The sequence below is a fragment of the Ornithorhynchus anatinus genome, chromosome 8 (assembly GCF_004115215.2).
Source record: "Ornithorhynchus anatinus isolate Pmale09 chromosome 8, mOrnAna1.pri.v4, whole genome shotgun sequence".
Lineage (NCBI taxonomy): Eukaryota > Metazoa > Chordata > Mammalia > Monotremata > Ornithorhynchidae > Ornithorhynchus > Ornithorhynchus anatinus.
Genome location: NC_041735.1, coordinates 67,341,034 through 67,358,375, shown reverse-complemented (window position 1 = coordinate 67,358,375; position 17,342 = coordinate 67,341,034).

The window sequence follows — 17,342 nt, the reverse complement described above, 5'->3', positions numbered from 1 at the left end:
GACTAAGACCGTGAGCCCCGTGTGGGACAAGGACTCTGTCCATCCTGATTTGTTTGTATCCACCCCAGCGTTCAGAACGGTGTTTGACGCATAGTAAGCGCTTAACAAATACCATCATTATTATTATCATCATCCTCCCTCCTACCTAGACTGCGAGTCCCATGCGAGACAGAGACCGTGTCCAAACAGTTAACCTTGTATCTATCCCAGCGCTTAGAACAGTGCTTGGTTCAAAGTAAGCACTTCCTTCTTAAGCGTTAGGACACTTTCCAGTTCTTTCTTCTCAACTGACACGTTCTCGGTTCTGCCCTAACGAGAATTATTTATCATTATTCCGAGGGTTATGAGCTTCGACCCGTTTAATTTCAATCCCTTCTAGAAATAGCTATCCTGATGTCAGTGGGTAAGAATTCCTTGAATTTGTGAAGTGTTATTTGGAAAGCAAAATTATATTTAATTCATCACAACCTGGCTGGCAATAAAAGCAACCTGTTCTGGGCAAGTTGAAATGATCTATTTGACCGGAACTAGATGAAGCGGGCCATTCTAATCATTTCCAAAAAATAACTACCCATTTGGGTTGATCTGGGCTATGAAATATTAGAAGCCGGCGGGGAGAGTTTTATGGGTGACTTAGAAAACGGTTGGGTTAGATTTCCTGGATTACCCATTCCTTTAATCCATCCATCGATAATATTAACGGAGTTCTTACCGCTTAGAGAAGCAGCTTTCCAGCTGCTTAGTACAGTGCTCTGCACACAGTAAGCGCTCAGTAAATACAATTGAATGAACGAATGAATGAAAAGCAGCATGGCTTAGTGGAAAGATCCCGGGCTTGGGAGTCAGAAGTCGTGGGTTCTAGTCCCGGCTCCTCCACTTGTCAGCTGTGGGACTTTGAGCAAGTCACTTCACTTCTCTGTGCCTCAGTTACCTCATCTGATTAAGACTGTGAGCCCACGGGGGCCAACCTGATTACCTTCTATCTCGTTCAGCGCTTAGAACGGTGCTTGGCACATAGTAAGCACTTAACAAATACCATCATCATTATTATCATCACTGTCTGCACAGACCTCTGCTCTCAATCAAATGAATATATTGAGAGCTTACACTGTGCAGAGCACTGTACTAGATGCTTGTGGAGTGTGTACCAGAATTAATACCGTCCTCAGGGAGTTTACTATCTGAGCACTGAAGTAAATTACCCATAGGAAGAAGCCATGGAGTATAAATATATAGTAGTCATGATATTTCTTTAGTGCTCACCGCATGCAAAACTCTGTACTAAGTCCCAGAAAAAAGTATGTCGGTGGGAATTATAAATAAGCAGCATGGCTTAGCAGATAGAGCACAGGGCTGGGACTCAGAAGGACCTGGGTTCTAATCCCGACTCCACCACATGTCTGCTGCATGACCTTGGGCAAGTCGTGGCTCAGTGGAAAGAGCCCGGGGCTTGGGAGTCAGAGGTCATGGGCTTCAGTCTCGGCTCTGCCCCTTGTCAGCTGTGTGACTGTGGGCGAGTCACTTCACTTCTCTGGGCCTCAGTGACCTCATCTGTAAAATGGGGATGAAGACTGTGAGCCTCAAGTGGGGCAACCCGATTATCCTGTGTCTACTCCAGCGCTTAGAACAGTGCTCTGCACATAGTAAGCGCTGAACAAATACCAACCTTATTATCCAATTTCTCTGGACATTAATTACCCTATCAGTAAAATGGGGATTAAGAGTGTGAGCCCCATGTGGGACAGGGACTGTGTCCAATCTGATCAACTCATATCTATCCCAGAGCTTGTATCAGTGCTTGGCACACAGTAAGAGCTTAACAAGCACCATAATTATCATTATTGCTATTACATGTATTTACAAACATATACGTTTGTACTTAAGTGCTACAGGGTGGGGAGATGAGGAAGAAAACGGGGAAGGCCTCCTGGAGGAGATGCGACTTCAATCAGTTGCATTTACTGAGCACTTAACGTGTGCAAAGCACTGTACTATATGCTTGGGAGAGTACAATAAAACAACAGAACAGACATATTACCTGCCCACAATGAGATTAAAGTCTAAAGAGGAGTTTAAGGAAATCTTTGGCTGGGTGACCTCGAAGTGCCAATCAATCAACAGTATTCACGGAGCACTTACTGTATGCAGAGCACTGTACTAAGCGCCTGGGAGAGCACAGTACAACAGAATTGGTAGCTATGTTCCCTCCTCACAATGAGCTTACACTCTAGAGGGAGAGACAGACATTAATATAAATAAATAAAAATACAGCTAATTGCAGAAGTGCTGTTGGGTTGAAGGTGGGGTGAATACTAAGTGGCCGAACTCACTGTGGGCAAGGAATGTGTCTGTTCTTATACTAAACTCTCCCAAGCGCTTAGTACAGTGCTCTACACACAGTAAGCGCTCAATACCTACGATTGTATGAATGCAGGTGCGGAGCTGATGCGAAAGGGAGAGGAAGTCGGGGAAAAGAGCGCTTAATGGGGGTGATTTTAACAAGGCTTCAAATGCAGAGAGAGTTGGTAGTCCGGCGTGTATGGAGAGGGAATTTTAGGCCAGAGGAGGACGTGGGAAAAGCGGGCGGCGGCGAGCTAGACGAGATCGGGGCCCAGTGAGCAAGCTGGCGCTCAAAAGATAGGCCAGGGGTCGGAGAGGACCCCCAGGACCCCCAGCGAAAGATGAGCCCTTGGCCTTCCCCTATCAAAACTCCGCCAGCCTGCATAGGGGTTCCGCTCGAAATTTTGAAGACTGCCCAGAGTGATGAGCGTCTTCTCCCAACTCCTCGCGGCTGCGAATTAAGTTCCGTGATGGATTTTTCCCCGTCCCTCCCTCTAGCTATAATTACTCACTGAAAATTGTCTTTGGGGAGGCCTCGGAGGCTTTGAGCATGGCAGACGATCGCTCCTCTTCCTTGTTAAAGAAAACTCTCCCCCTCATTTCCAGGCTCCCTCACCTAATGATCACCGAGAGCCGCGCAAAACATGGCAAATCCTGAACCAGAGACGCAGGGATCAAACTCTTCATCTCTGCACCACCGGAAGAGACTCTGAAGCCTGCAACGCAGCTGCTAATAAAGGAGGCCGCGGGCAGAAGTAACTCTAGGGTTGGGAGTCAGGTTCCACCCTCAAGCGCTTAGTACAGTGGTCTGCCCACAGTAAGCGCTCAATAAAGACGATTGAATGAATACTAGCCTGCTGGGAGACCCCGGGCAAGCCCCTCAACCTCTCTGGGCCTTAGTTTCCTCATCTGTGAATCGGGGAGAAGAAAACTGTTGGTCATCCCTCTGACATCGCGTGCCTTGGGCGGGGTCCAGAGACTGTTTTGGATCAGGTTACGTGGTTATATCTCTCCCAGAATTGTGGCCCTTCAGAGTTTAATACAATACAAATACAATACAAATAGACGCAATTTTGCCAGAGGAAGAGTTTTCCTAAGCATTAAGAGTTTTCCTAAGCATCATTTTATAAAGCACCGTTTCTCTTCATCTTACTACTACTGTCGTCTCTGAGCCGCTCGATACGGTGCTCTGCACCTTGCAGACTGGAAACCCCTTTTAGGGCAGGGATCTTGTCTACCGATTCTATTGTACTCTCCCAAGCGCTTAGGACAGTGCTCTGCCCACAGTAGAGTAGATTGTTAGCCCCTGGAGGGAAGAAATCGTATCTACTAATTCTACAGCCCTCTCCCGAGAACTCTGACCCTGGTCTGCACACACTAGACCTTAAGTTCCTTGAGGACAGAGTTCACGACTCCCTAATTCCACTGAACTCTCCTTCCACTCATCTGCTGAGTGACCCTGGGCAAGTCACTTCACTGGGCCTCAGTGACCTCATCTGTAAATGAGGATTAAGAGTGTGAGCCCCACGTGGGACAGGGACTGCTTAGTGGGTAGAGCCGGGGGCTGGGTGTCAGAAGGATCCGGGCTCTAATCCCGGCTCCGCCACCTATCTGCTGTGTGACCCTGGGCAAGTCACTTCACTTCTCTGGGCCTCAGTTCCCTCATCTGTAAAACGGGGATTAAGAGCGCGAGCCCCAAGTGGGACAGGAACTGTGTCCAACCTTGATTAACTCGTATCGACCCCAGTGCTTAGAACAGTGCCTGGTATTTAGTAAGCACACAACAAATACCCTAATTATTATTATTATTATTACCACACTCACTCTCCCTCTCAACTTCCCTCCCTCCCACACAGTACCAGGGCATTGCTTGCATAGCATGCTGCAGAATAGAGGTGGATTTTTCATTTCTCTCTCAGACATCATTTAGATTAGACCGTAAGCCCGTCAAAGGGCGGGGACCGTCTCTATCTGTTACCGATTTGTCCATTCCAAGCGTTTAGTACAGTGCTCTGCACGTAGTAAGCGCTCAATAAATATTATTGAATGAATGAACATCATTTAAAGCCTCCTGCCGGGATCCTGCATCACGATCCCGTTGGAGTTAGCCCCAAATACAGAAGAATGCTACACACCTTGCATTGGAAAGTTGGGGGACACGTCCCCAACTTTGACAAGTCTAATAGAGACGCCTCTGGATTTCATGAGCCTCTAGACCGTGACTACTTCCTTGCATTCTCCCAATTGCTTAGCGCTGGGCTCTGCACACAGTTAAGCGCTCAATAAATATGAGGCACTTTCTGTTTGTTTGGTTTGCTTTTTTATGGTATTTTATAAAATGCTGTTGTATTGAAACACCGTTGCTCTAAGCGCTGGAATCCGTATTAGCTAGTTAAGTTGGACACGGTCCCTGTCCCGTATGGGCTCACAGTCTAAGTGGGAGTGGGAACAGGTATTCACATTTTGCAGGTGAGGAAACTGAGGTCTACGCAGATAATGTGACTTAATAATAACAATCATATTAATGGCATCGAATAAGTGCTTACTAGGTGGGAGGAACTGTTCTAAGTTACAAGCAGGCCCAGAGAAGTGAAGTGACTTGCCCAAGGATCTCACAGCAGACAAATGGCAGAGCTGGGAATAAGAAGCATTAATAATAATGTTGGTATTTGTTAAGCGCTTACTACGCGCAGAGCACTGTTCTAAGCGCTGGGGGGAGATACAGGGTCATCAGGTTGTCCCACGCGAGGCTCACAGTTAATCCCCATTTTACAGATGAGGTAACTGAGGCACAGAGAAGTGAAGTGACTCGCCCACGGTCACACAGCTGCCAAGGGGCAGAGCTGGGATTCGAACCCATGACCTCTGACTCCGAAGCCCAGGCTCTTTCCACTGAGCCACGCTGCTCTGTGGCTTAATGGAAAGAGCATGGGCCTGAGAGTGAGAGGACCTGGGTTCTAATCCCCCATTGTGCCGGATCCCCCATGTTCCTTCCGTGTGACCTTGGGCAGGTAACTTAACTCTTCTGTATCTACCTCAGCTTCCTCATCTGTAAAATGGGAACTAAATGACAATAATAATAACAGTATTTATTAAGCACTTACTATGTGCCAGGTACAGTACTAAGCGCTGGGGTGGATACAAGCAAATCAAATTGGACAAAGTCCCTGTCCTAAATGGGGCTCAAAATCTCAATCCCCATTTTGCAACTGATGCTCAGAGAATAATAATAATGATAATAATAATAATAATAATGTTGGTATTTGTTAAGCGCTTACTATGTGCAGAGCACCGTTCTAAGCACTGGGGTAGATACAGGGTAATCAGGTCGTCGTCCCACGTGAGGCTCACAGTCTTAATCCCCATTTTACAGATGAGGGAACTGAGGCACAGAGAAGTTAAGTGACTCGTCCACAGTCACACAGCTGCCAAGTGGCAGAGCTGGCATTCGAACCCATGACCTCTGACTCCCAAGCCCGTGCTCTTTCCACTGAGCCACGCTGCTTCTGATAACTGTGGTATTTGTGAGACACTTAATAGGTGCCAGGCACCCTACTGAGCCCCGGGGTGGATACAAACGAATCGAGTTGGACACAGTCCTTGTCCCTCGGGGGCTCAGTCTCAATCCCCATTTCCCAGATGAGGGAACTGAGGCCCCGAGAAGTGAAGTAACTTGCCCAAGGTCACACACAGCAAGACAGGCGGCACCGCGGCATTAGAACCCATGACTTTCTGACTCCCGGGCCCTGGCTCTCTCCACTACGCCAGGACACTTCTGGAAGAAATACCCATTCTTCCTCCTCCTCAAGCTTAAAAAAACCCTCTGTGGGACAGAGACGGTGTCCGACTGATTACCTTGTATCTACCACAGCCCTCTGACCGTGCCTCTCCTACAGTGTTTAACGAATACCATCGTCGTTATCGTTATTCCGACTAACCCGGGCCACTTCAGCAGGCGTGACTTCCACCGCAACAGTTAGCACAGCGTCAAGGCCGCCTTGTGCCCGCTTCTTAAACCCTGACATTGCTTCTCCCTTTCTCAATGACACATCTGGGTCACCTACAGAATTTAAAGCCCTGCTCTCTCCTACGTGCCAGCGGGTTGGGAATTACGGAGGGCCGGAGGGCTGGGGGGGGGGGTCTTTCTTTCTGGGTTTGATCTTCGACAAGACCCCGCATCCCGCATTGTTTGTCAGATCTTTCTCTCCTCATTGTGTAGGGGCTGATTTGTTGTGTAACCCCTGTTCGGAGTCGCGCTTGCTTCTCCCGAGGTAGATATTCTTTCCTTCGTGCCCATTGTTCGGTGAGCAGGCTTTTACTACCAGCATTTTGTGATTCAATTACTCTTTTTTGTCCTGCATGCAAATGATATCGCCCTTCGGTTCTAAATTTATGCAACAGCTGCCAACACAATGCTCTCTGCGAGACACTGAGACAGACCCGGAGAAGAGGGTGTTCTTAACTCAGCCATAAAATATTCATATTCAATTAAAAGGCACCAGTCATCAGGATGGAAGCGGGGCGGGGGCACGTTGTCGGGGACGCGTTGGGGGCGGAGGGAGGTGATGGCAGAACACCTGCCCGTTTGAGCTTTCAGTAGCCCGCATTTGGGGGCGCCATCCAGGGGGTGGTGGTTGGAAGCCACGTGGCGCCTTGCTGACCTTCCAGCTTCCCGTCTCTCCCCACTCCAGTCCATACTTCACTCTGCTGCCCAGGTCATTTTCCTTCAAAAACAATAAGGCCACGTTTCCCCATTCCCCAAGAACCTCCAGTGGATGCCCATCCACCTCTCCATCAAACAGAAGTTCCTCACCTTTGACTTTTGATATCCCCTTGCCCCCTTCTACTTCACCTCGCTACTCTCCTACAACCCAGCACACACAATTTGCTCCTCTAATGCAACCTTCTCACTGCGCCTCCATCTCTTCTAGCCCGCCGCTGACCTCTCATCCGCATCCTGCCTCTGGCCTAGAACGCCCTCCTTATCCGACAGACAATTACTCTTCCCCCTCTTCAAAGCCATATTGAAGGCACATCGCCTTCGAGAGGCCTTTCCTGACTAACCTCTCCTTTCCTCCCTCTCCCACTCCCTTCTGCGTCATCCTGACTTGCTCCCTTTCTTCATTCCCTCTCCCACCCCACAGCATTTATGTCCTGATCTGTTATTTATTTATTTATACTGTCTCCTCCTCAGGACTGTACTCTCACTGTGGGGAGGAAATGTGTCTGCTATATTGTTACCATGTACTCTCCCAATTGTTTAGTACACTGCTCTGTACACAGTAAGCACTCAGATACCATCCACTGACTCACTGAATAATGATAATAATTGGGGTGTTTAAGTGCTTCTTGTATGCTAAGCTCTGTACTAAACTCTGGGGTTGATACAAGATAATCAAATCCTACACAGGGCTCGCAGGCTAAAGAGGAGGGAGCATAGAGATTTAATTCCCATTTTGCAGATGGAGGAACTGAGGCTCGGAGAAGTGAAGTGACTTGCCCCAGGTTACACGGCAGACAAGCAGCAGACCCGCCATTAGAACCCAGGTCCGTCGGACTCCCGGGCCCGTGCTTTATCCACGAGGCCACTTGGCTTCTCTTTCCCACATCAGGCTCACACTGTCAGAAGAGACTTAGGCTGATCATCTTGTATTTCTTCTAGAACTCAGTACAGTCCTCTGCTCCCAGTAAGTGTTCAATAAATAGGACTGATTGATCCATCCTTGTTCCACATGACATTCACTATCTAAGAAGGAGGGAGAAGCATTTTATCCCCATTTTACAGATGAGGAAAATGAGTCCCAGAGGGGCTAAGTGACTTTATTAGGCATGGAATAAGTGCTAAATAAATCCCACAATTATTATTCCAGCCAGAAGGGTTCTCGTCAGTCTACCAAGCATCACCGAAACCCAATTCTTTGATCTCCTGACTGCGGCTTCGAGTTCCAGGCCTCCAGGAGTTGATAACAATAATTATGGTACCTGTTAAGCGCTTACTATGTGCAGGGTCTGTTCTAAGCATTGGGATAGATATGAGATTGTCCCGTTGGAAATAGTCCCTGTCCCACAGAGAGCTCTGAGTCTTAATCCTCAGATGAGGGAACCGAGGCACAGAGAACTGAAGTGACTTGCCTGAGGCCACATAGCAGACAAATGGCAGAGCAGGAATTAGAACTCAGGACCTTCTGACTCTCAGGCCCGAGGTCCATCCTTTAGGCCGCGCTGCTTCTCGAGGAGGGATATCGGGGAAGAGATAAACAATGGAAAAAAAATCAGACCGGCTTTGATTTTTAGAAAAAGGAACAAAGAAGCATCAAAGCACTGTCACGGAAGGAAATGGATGCAAATAACTGTGGGGTGATTGTGGGGAGAGGAGACGGCGGACGGACTGAGTTAGGGCTGCCTTTGATACCGTCTCTTTATGTCGGTAACTAGCCCCTCGCTATGAATCGGTCTCAGACGCCTGAGTTTTTGCAAGTAGATGAGGCCTTCTTCCTCTTTCAGCTAAAAAGGAAACACATTAGATTTTGCATTCTTTCATTCATTCACTCGATCGCATTTGCTGCGTGCTACCTGTGTGCAGAGCGCTGTACTAAATGCTTGGAAGATACAATTTGGCAACAAATAAAACAAAGGCTCGCAATCTAGGCACTTACAATGTGTCGGGCACTGTATCAAGTTCTAGGGTAGATTCAAGCTAATCAGGTTGGATGCGATCCATGTCCCACATGGGGCTCTTGTCTTAATCCCCATTTTGCAGGTGAGGAAACGGAGGCCCCGAGAAGTGAAGCGACTTGCCCAAGGTCGCCCAGCAGACAAGAGGAGGAGACGGAATCAGAACCCAGGTCCTCTGACTCCCAGCCCCAGGCTTCTTCCATTTAGCCACGTTGCTTCTCAGCAGCTGACAGTAGGCGCTCACTAATTACCATTGGAAGTGCTCAATAAATACCATGGTTGTTACGATTATTATCATCGTCGGCATTATTATAATGATGATGGCGAAAGGGTGTGTAACGCGTCGCTCCAAAGCAATGGAAATGCCGTTTCTTAGCATCTGATACAGAGGTTGTCGTGTGTCTTAGGTGATTTTTTTTTGTTTTTTTAGTATTTATGAAGTGTTTATTATGTGGCGGGGCCTGGACTAACTGCTGGTGAGAGACATAATCAGTTATGTCACCATCTCTTCCGCCTTCCTCCGTTCACCCTTCCTGCAGCCCCACGGCACTTATGTCCATAACTGTCATTTACTTGTTTATACGAATGTCCGTCTCCCCCTCGTTGCGAGCAGGGAACGTGTCTACCAACTCTGTTCTACTGTCCTCTCCCAAGCGCTTAGTACAGAGCTCCGCACCCTGTAAGCACTCATCCCTGTTCCACACGAGACTCGCTATCTAAGAAGGAGGGAGATTTTTATCCCCATTTTAAAGATGAAGAATATGAGGTGCAGAGGAGCTAAGTGCCCTAGGTCACGCAGCAGGTAAGCGGCAGAGCCGGGATTAGAACCCAGGTCCTCTGACTCCCAGAGGACGCTCTCTCTGCTAGGCCACGCCGCTTCTCATCAGGGTGAAGAGTCACGCGTGAAAGCACAAAGAGGAGGGAAGACGGACTCTCGAGATCAGGCGTAAACCATCGACAACTGTCCAGACTGAATAGCAGTTCTTTCCTCCCTTTCTAACGGGACATAATTCTATTAAACTCCAGCGCTGTCACCGTGGCTCTCATGTGACACAAAATCCATACACGCTGGAACTCTGTGAGCACTAGACTCTCTCTCTCCCAAGACAAGCTCCTCCAACCCAGATTCCGAAAATATGGGTAGGAAATGATACCCTCCGAACAAAGGACCCTCAACCGCCTTCTAAAGGACATCGATCCAATCCAGTGGTTTTCAATGTGGTATTTTAGATGATTGAAATATTCATATAAACCATTACACCCTCTCCAGTGGGAATGTTAGACTTTTCTCACAAAGTATTCCTATATTTCCTCCCACTCCCTCTTCTTCAAAGAACCGCGACGGCGGTATAGATTTTTTTTTTCTTTTCCTCCAAACACAAATCACTCCGGGGTACACAGAAGTGAAATTAGCTTCGGGTGCAGTTTACAATGGATACCTGTTTTCTCCAGCTGGGCAAGATTCTGGCGACGCTCAACAGAGAAATATCCATCGGCTGCATTTATACGGTCAAACTTTTTAATCTCTTTTCAAATAAGGCCATTATCCCCATTTCATAGACTCAGATACAACAACACAGAAAGTTTCAGCGCATTAGAAACGACGGAGAGAGAAGACATAAGATTCCAAGACAAAGTCCCTCAACCCAAATCCCGCCCCGTCAGGTCCTCTCTCCATTAGCTCTCGATAACATCGTGCCATGCGGACCTTTATTCTTTCTTGTCCATCAACTTCTTACTACCCCTCTTCAGCCTGTAAGGGAGTTAGAAGACTAAAACCACTCTGTGCAAGATTAGCAAAAATATCTGTAAAGGTGGAGTTTGACCTTGGCTCAAATCAAATGCGGGAGAGAAGAAAGAATCGACCTTCCTAGGCACTAGGGAGAATCACTCTGATTCCCCCTGCTGTAAGGAAACCTGAGCTAAAAAGTATTATTATTATTTTTCATTCATTCGATCGTATTTATTGAGCACCTGCTGTGTGCGACTACAATATACAAATAAACAGGCACATTCCCTGCTCGCAACGAGCTTACCACCTATCACTACGTGCCAAGGACTGTTAAGGTGGATACAAGATAATCAGGTCCCACTTGATAATAATAATTGTGGTATTTATTTCGTACTATGTGCCAGACACTGTACTAAGCGCTGGGGTGGACACAAGCAAATTGGGTTGAATACAGTTCCTGTCCCGCAAGGGGCTCGCAGTCTTCATTCCCATTTTACAGATGAGGTAACGCAGGCAAAGGGAAGTAAAGTGACTTGCCCAAGGCCACACAGCAGACAAGGGGCAGAGTGGGATTAGAACCCGTGACCTTCTGACTCCCAGGCCAGGACTCCGTCCACTAAGCCATACCGCTTCGTGCGTGCTGTGCCATACTCCCAGTCGAAGTATTGGAATCCCCACTGTGCAGAGGAGGGAACCGAGGCACAGAGAAGTGAAGCATCTTGCCCAAAGTCACACAGCAGACGAGCGGCAGAGCCGGGATTAGAATTCAGGTCCTCTGACTCTCAGGTCTGGGCTCTTTCCACTAGGCCACACTGCTTCCCCAACCTCTCAGTGGAGACAGGGTAATCCTTGGTGGTGATCAAAGACATACGGGATCTCACACGTGTTCTGCTGGACACAGGGCGAGACCTAACCACATCACGCTTAATTCCCATTTTACAGATGAATTGAGGCTCAGAGAAGTGAATGAGTTGCCCAAGGTCTCACCCGGCAAGCAAGTGGCAGAGCCTGGATTAGAACCCAGGTCCTTCTGACTCCCAGGCCTGGGCTCTATCCGCTAGGCCGTGCAGATTAAGACGTGAGCCCCATATGGAAAAAGGGACCGTGTCCAACCTGATGATCTTCTACCTACCCCGGTGCTTAGTACGGTGCCTGGCACACGGTAAGCCTCAACAACTATCATAAAAAAGTAAAAATAAATAAAATACCAGAGAGCGTTCCAGCTTTCCTCATCTCCCACTCCCTTCTACCTCTCCCTGACTTCCTCCCTTTGTTCTTTTCCTCCATCCCCAGCCCCCAGCACTTTTGTGCAAATCTGTTAATCTTATTGATTTGCATTGATGTCCGTCTCCCCCTCTCCAGGCTGTAAGCTCATCGCGGACAGGGACCGTCACTGTATATCGTTATACTGTACTTTCCCAAGTGCTTAGTACAGTTTTCTGCACAGGGTGAGAGCTCAATAAATACGACCGAATGAATGAGTGAATTTTCCGGCGAGGACAGACCGGCTGAAACCAGACTTGCTCCCGACCAAACCGGATGAACCAGCAAACTGTGACATGTCTGGAATAAAGGTCCATTTTTTGGAGAGTTTAGATTAAGTGTCGAGGATGTTGGTTTTTGCCTATGAAGATTTTCACCTGCTCAGCTTCCACCTACCTTCCATTCTCCTACAGTTTCTATCTTTCATAGCCGGAGAGGAATTCAGTCGAATAAGTGTAAAGCTGTGTTCAAGTCCCGGCATTTCTGACCTTTCCAGATGGGAAGCAGCTTGGCCTAGTAGATAGAGCAGGGGGCTGGGCGTCAGAAGGTCCCGGGTTCTGATCCTGCCGTGTGACCTCGGGCAAATCGCTTCACTTCTCTGGGCTTCAGTTCCCTCAGTTGTAAAATGGGAATTTAGACTGCGAGCCCCACGTGGAACGTGGACGGAGTCCAACGTGATTAGCTTGGATCTACCCCAGAGCTTAATACAGTGCCTGGCACATAGTAAGTCCTTAACAAATGTCATTAAAAAAAAAAAAAAGGAAACATCAGCCCGCTCAAATCACGCCTCTGCTTCAGACTATCAGCTCTCTGGGCCCCGGGTGGGAGCGATCCGGGAATCGGCCACCAGTCGGGAAACAGGACCTCTCACCCACACGCCAGGAGATAAAAGACCCTGGTGGGCAGGACGGACGGGAAGTCCAATGAGCTCTGATTTTTCTTTTCGATTATTTTTCCTTTCGATTCACTGGGAGGCCCAGGAGCCTCTGAACTCCCTCTGAGCGGATGGGAAGACCATCAGCCGAGGGCCCGGAGAGGTTACACCCCACCGTCGGCGGAGCCCCCGATCCACGGCCCGCACTCCTGCCTCCGGGGAGCCATGAGCTGTAAGTGCTTAGTACAGCGACCGCACACGGTAAGTGCTCAATAAGTACGATTAAATAAATGCTGGTGGGGCGGGAGGCTTCCGGGGGAGGAAGGCCGGACCTCGCGGCGGTGGCAGAGGGAGGGACGGCCGGTCTGAGTGTCAGACACCCAGAGGAAGCCGAAATCTGAAGGCCGGACACTGCAGCCTGGCCACCACCACTCACTCTCTCTCACTTGAGAAAATCGGTGCTCTGCACTCAAAAGGTGCTCAATAAATACCTCCGATTGATTCCCGTCTTTCCATCTCCCGATGGTTTTAAATATGCACGTCTCTCCGTTTCGGCTCTGGGGATGGGAGCACTTGACCCACGGTTTTTAGCCTCATGGGGCCACGCCTGCCAATCAATCATATTTACTGAACACTTACTTGATATAGAGCACTGTACTAAGCACTTGCAAGAAGACACCAGAATTAATGCACACAATCCCTGCTCTCGAGGAGTTAACAGTAGCGTCTCCTGGTGGAAGAGAAATAGGGCTGACAGTCAAGAGACCTGAGTTCTAGTTTCCACCCCTCCACTGATCTGCTGTGTGACCCTGGGCAAGTCACTTAATCTCTCTGAGCCTCCACTTTCCTCTCTGTAAAATAGGGATATGATCCTCGTTCTCCTCCCCCCTTTGACCAAGAGCTCTATGTGGAGCAGGGTCTGTGTCTGATCTAATGATACTGTGTAATAATAATAATAATGTTGGTACTTCTTAAGCACTTACTGTGTGCCATGTACTGTTCTAAGCGCTGGGGGAGATGCAAGGTCAACAAGATGTCCCACGTGAGGCTCACAGTCTTCATCCCCATTTGACAGATGAGGGAACTGAGGCCCCGAGAAGTGAAGTGACTTGCCCAAAGTCACACAGCTGACAGGTGGTGGAGCCGGGATTAATAATAATGTTGGTATTTGTTAAGCGCTTACTATGTGCCGAGCACTGTTCTAAGCGCCGGGGTAGACACAGGGGCATCAGGTTGTCCCACGTGGGGCTCACAGTCTTAATCCCCATTTTACAGATGAGGTCACTGAGGCACTGAGAAGTTAAGTGACTTGCCCAAAGTCACACAGCTGACGAGTGGCCGAGCCGGGATTAGAACCCATGACCTCTGACTCCTAAGCCCGTGCTCTTTCCACTGAGCCACGCTGCTTCTCTGTATCCACCCCAGTGCTTAACACGGTGCTTGGCATACAGTATGTGTTTAACGAATATAAATATTCTTCCTCCTCTTTCTCTTCCTTCCCTCTCCTTCTATCCCCCCTAGACCCCAAACCCAGGCCCTCCCATTTCTTTGTTTCTCACTCCTTCATTTATCTCCCCTACTGTAAAATCTCCACCGTGAACATTTTCAGGGAGTGAAGAGAGCAAAAATCTACCTCTCATAACCAAGCCCCCCCCTCCCCCCCAAAAAAAAGATTTCAAAGAATTTAGCTGCTTTGGAAGTCAGCGGAAAATAATGTCAGAAGTTTACTTTTTCAATCCTCCTCATTTCTCTTTTTGTAGATTCTGGATGCTTGGGGAGACAATACGTTTCCAGTATTAATTTGGGAAAATCATTCTTCAGTGTTGTTTTGGGGTCAGACCAGATTCCTTATCTTTCAGAGGAACGGGGGTTCTAGAAAATTAATCCGGGCAGATGCCAGAGCATTCTCAGAAAGGACTGAAAATTAACTTGGAGGTGAAACTCACTTAGATGTAATCTCCAGTAATAAAGGCTACCGATTCTATGCTAATCAGGCCAGATTTATTGGATTGAGACAGGGCATGTTTCCTGAATTTTTATAACGTACACTCACTTCCATCGCACCATGTATTTTCATTATGGGATCTGGATATAGCACAGTGGAAGAATTCAGGCTTGTTTTTCGCACAACACGGGTCTGTTCTGACAGAATGCTCTCTTCATATTAGTGTGGATAGAATCAGTAGAATTTACTGAATGCTTACTCGATGCAGAACACTGTACTAAGCGCTTGGGAGAGCGGAATATAAGAGAGCTGGTAGACGAGCTCGTTGAGCACAAAGAGCTTACAATCTACAGTACGGTAATAATAATGTTGGTATTTACTAAGCGCTTGCTGTGTGCCGAGCACTGTTCTAAGCGCTGGGGTAGATACAGGGTAATGAGGGCGCCCCACGTGAGGCTCGCAGTCTTCATCCCCATTTTCCAGATGAGGTCACTGAGGCCCAGAGAAGTGAAGTGTGCCGAGCACTGTTCTAAGCGCTGGGGTAGATACAGGGTAATGAGGGTGCCCCACGTGAGGCTCGCAGTCTTCATCCCCATTTTCCAGATGAGGTCACTGAGGCCCAGAGAAGTGAAGTGACTTGCCCACAGTCACCCAGCTGACAACTGGCGGAGCCGGGATTCGAACTCATGACCTCTGACTCCCAAGCCCGGGCTCTTTCCACCGAGCCAAGCTGCTTAAGGAATAAGTGTTTATGCAGATGGCCAAGTAGAAAGAGTACGGGCTGGGAGTCAGGAGAACTGGTTTCTTATCCCAGTTCTGCCCCATAAGAATTAGAATAAATAATTATGGGGCTTGCCAAGCGCTTATTATATGCCACGCACTACACTAAACCCTGAACTAGACATTTGGTAATCAGGCTGGACACAGTCCTTGTCCCCTATAGGAGCTCACAGTCTTAGAAAGAGGAAGGAGAATTTATTACCATTTTACGGATGAGGAAACGGAGGCACAGAAAAGCCAAATGACTTGCCCAATGTCTTCCGGCAGGGAATGGGCGGAGGCAGGATCAGAACACGGATCCCACATTCTTTCCTCTGGGCCACACTACTTCTTTATGACTTCCTGCTGTCTTTTTTTTTTTTAATGGTGTTTGTTGAGCGTTTACTACGTGCCAGGCACTGTTCAAAGCGCTAGGCTAGATACAAGAAAATCAGGTTGGATACAGACCATGTCCTCCATGGATCTCACGGTCTTAATCCCCATTTTACAGATGAGATAACTGAGGCATAGAGAAGTGCAGTGACTTGCCCAAAGTCACACAGCGGACGAGTGGCGGAGCAGGGACTAGAACCCAGGTCCTTCTGACGCCCAGGCCCGAGCTGTACCCACTAGGCCGTGCTGCTTCTTTGGGGCAGTGCCTTGGGCAAGTCACTTCACTTCTCTGTGCTTCAGATAATTAATGTGAAAGTGCTTTGGATGGGGGCTCTAATCCCACACTGAAAAGCACTTTGGTACTCACTCATACCTATCAACCCATCAGTCGTATTTATTGAGCGCTTACTATGTGCAGAGTACATTCGATCGTATTTATTAAGCACTTACTGTGTGCAGAGCACTGTACTAAGCACTTGGAAAGTACAGTTCAGCAACAAATAGGCCAATCCCCACCCACAAGGGGCTCACATGACTCTGAGAGTCAGAAGACCCGAGTTCTAATCCCGACTCTGCCACTGGCCCGCTGTCTATTTTAGGCAAGTTGCCTATCTGTAAATATCATCGATTGATTGACTGATTAAGGAGGATGATGTGCTCCCCTTGATTAAGATGGTTCTGGCTCATTAGTCGTTCATTCAGTCGTATTTATTGTGTGCTTACTGTGTGCAGAGCTCTGTACTAAGCACTTGGGGAGAGTCCTGTAGAATGATAAACAGACACATTCCCTGCCCACAGTGAGTTTACAGTCTAGAGGGAGACTACTTCTCATCCCAAAGGTCTTCATGAGGGTGAGTGACCTGAGCTTGTCCCTATAATCACCGGGGAGGGAGACGGAGGCAGATTATTATTAGCCCCATTTTACGGATGAGGAAACTGAGGACTGGAGAGGTTAAAGCAGTCGATGACATTCACTGAGCTCTTATTCTGTGGAGAGCACTGTACTAAACACTTAGCAGAGTACACTGGAGTCAAGAGACGCGATCCCGGCCGTCAAGGACCTTACGGTCTACTACGTGTAGAGCACTGGACTGGGAGTCGGAAGGCGATGGGTTCTAATCCCGGCACTGCCACTGTGTGCCCTCTGGGCAAGTCACTTTGCTTCTCTGTGCCTCAGTTACCTCATTTGCTAAATGGGGACTGAGACGTGGTACAGGGACTGTGTCCAATTCGATTTACCCACCCCAGCGCTGAGTACGGTGCCTGGCAAATAACGTCGTTATCGTTATCGTTGTTATTAGAGGCCAGTCCTCTAAGCAGACATGATCCTGGCTCTTTGATTCTACAGTCTGGAAGGGAGG